Raw genomic sequence first — 2,582 nt, forward strand, 5'->3', positions numbered from 1 at the left:
AACTGTATTGTTTGTGGTTTTGGTGTTGAATTATATAAGTTCTTTATATATTTTGGATATTAACCCATCACTGGTTATATCATTTGTAAACATCTTCTCCCATTTTATAGGTTGCCTTTTTGTTTTGTTGGTGTTTTCCTAAACTGTACAGAAGCTTTTAAATTTGATGTAGTTCCAATAATTTACTTTTGTTTTTGGTTCTTTTCCTGAGTAGACATATCTAGAAACATGTTTCTATGGATAATGTCAGAGAAATTAGTGCCTGTGTTCTCTTCTAAAGTTTTTATGGTTTCAAGTCTTTCATTTAGGTCTTGAGCCCATTTTGAGTTTATTTTGGCTTATGGTGTAAGTAAGTGGTTCAGTTTCATTCTTTTGCTGTTCAGTTGTCCCAGCATCATTTATTATAGAAATTGTCTTGTCGCTATTATATATTCTTGTCTCCTTTGTCACAGATTGACTGTGTAAGTGTGGGTTTATTTCCGGGCTTTCTGTTCTTTTCCACTCATCTATGTATCTATTTTTGTGCCAGTACCATACTATTTTGACAACTGCAGCTTGGTAGTGTATCTTGAAATCTGGAATTGTGATAACTTCATCTTTGCTGTTCTTTCTCAAAATTGCTTTGGTTAGAAATCCATACAAATCTTAGTAGTATTTGTTTTAGTTCTGTGAAAAATTCTGTTGGTATTTTGATAAGGATTGCATTGAATGTGTATATTAATTTGGGTAGACTTTTTTTTTTTTAAATATGGAACGCTTCACGAATTTGTGTGTCATCCTTGCGCAGGGGCCATGCTAATCTTCTCTGTATCGTTCCAATTTTAGTATATGTGCTGCCGAAGCGAGCACTGGGTAGACATTTTAACAATATTAATTCTTCCAGTCCACAAGCATGGAATATCTTTACATTTGTTTGTGCCGTCTTTCTTTCATCAGTGTTTTATATTTTGCAGAGTATAGCTCTTTTACCTCCTTCATTAAATTTATTCAGAGGTATTTTATTATTTTTGTGTAATTGTAAATGGAGCTGTTTTCTTAATTTCTCTTTCTGCTACTTCATCATTAGTATATAGAAATGCTATCAATTTCTGGCTATTAATTTTGTATCCTGTAAATGTACTGAATTCATTTATTACTTCTCATAGTTTTTTGGTGGAGTCTTTAGGGTTTTCTAAGTGTAGTATCTTGTCATTTGTACAAAGTGAGAGTTTAATTTCTTTACCAACATGGATGCCTTATTTCTTTTTCTTGTCTGATTGCTGTTACTAGGATAAAGTTACTTTTTAAAAATGGATATATTTTATGTTGGTGGTGGTGGAAGGAAAGGACTCATATCTTTTTTTTTTTTTTTTAATTTCAAGAGCTCTATTTATTTCTCTTAATTCCTTCTTTGGCTTCACTACCAGTTTAAATGGATGTCTTCTCCATTCTACTTACCTGCCTCTCCCCCCAAAATGTTCTTTGTCCAAGGCTGCCACCTCAGGACCTATGTATTTTCAAATCTTTTACTATATCTAGGACTTTCGCCCATCACTTTTCAGACCTGTGTTCAGTGTTGGATTTTTCTGTGGTAAATTTATGTTTGCTTTGTTCATGCCCATGCCCCCTTTTCTCTTTTCCTGTTTTCTATGCAGTTTCTTCAGACTTAGCCCTTTTCTCCAGACACAATGTCTTGAGGTGATAGTCAGAAGTTTAATAGTAGCTGTGTTGGCATTTAATAATGATTTCTCTATATACAGATAATTTAAAGCTCATAGTATTCTCCCAGCTTCAGGGTGGTTTTATCTGAACTTCTTCATTTGTGTCTCTGCTACTTTGCAGATTTGTGGACCTATTCTGATTCTGATAACCATCTTTACACTATGGTCAACTGCACTCTCTATTTCCCATGCGATTCTGCAATTTTCTACAAGAAATATTTATACATTTCATAATAAAGGATTAATCAAATAGTTTCCCCAAGTTTCAGCAAGGCACGTTACATTTTTTTCAAGTCATTGTAACTTTGGGAATGAGATAACTAAATAATCCTAGCTGACAATACAGTAAGGTAAATTTGAAACCTTTTAAATAACCACACTTAAAAAATGTAGATCCTAAGGATCATGTCAATTATGAGAGAAAGCTAGAGATCAAAAGGTTATGTTACTGGTCCTGTTCCGTCTGATGTTTTAATCAATAACTTAGATAAGGGTTTAAAGGCATTTGTTTCAGATATTGTAATGACATATCTTGAAAAAGATACCAATACTTTTGATTACAGAAATAACATTTAAAAAGAATCCTAAGAGGATAGAAAATGGATTAAAGCCCACCAAACTAAGTTAGCACAGTGCTTTTTTGATTATTTTAGATAAGAGAAAAAAATCAATTGTATGAATTTAACATGTGATGAACTTGGTTTGTCAGGAATTCATATGAAAAAGACCTGACATTTCTAAATAATAATGAACAAAATATAAATCAACAATATGATTCATCTGCACAAAAAAAGACCAAAACAATGTTAAGTTTTGCTATTAGGCTGTTGTGGGAGAAGCGGCTATAAAGTACATTTTAGTATGGATTTTGCCAGAATACCC

The 2,582-nt window shown here is 32.6% G+C and overlaps 1 non-coding gene across 1 annotated transcript; it reads right to left on the reverse strand.

Moving 5' to 3' along the window:
* Positions 1–742: 742 nt before the first annotated feature.
* LOC122479184 lies at positions 743–849 on the reverse strand. Its single transcript, XR_006296252.1, has one exon. It is a non-coding gene; the product is annotated as a U6 spliceosomal RNA (small nuclear RNA).
* Positions 850–2,582: the final 1,733 nt, after the last annotated feature.

The sequence above is a fragment of the Prionailurus bengalensis genome, chromosome B1, assembly GCF_016509475.1.
Source record: "Prionailurus bengalensis isolate Pbe53 chromosome B1, Fcat_Pben_1.1_paternal_pri, whole genome shotgun sequence".
NCBI classification, from domain to species: Eukaryota; Metazoa; Chordata; class Mammalia; order Carnivora; family Felidae; genus Prionailurus; species Prionailurus bengalensis.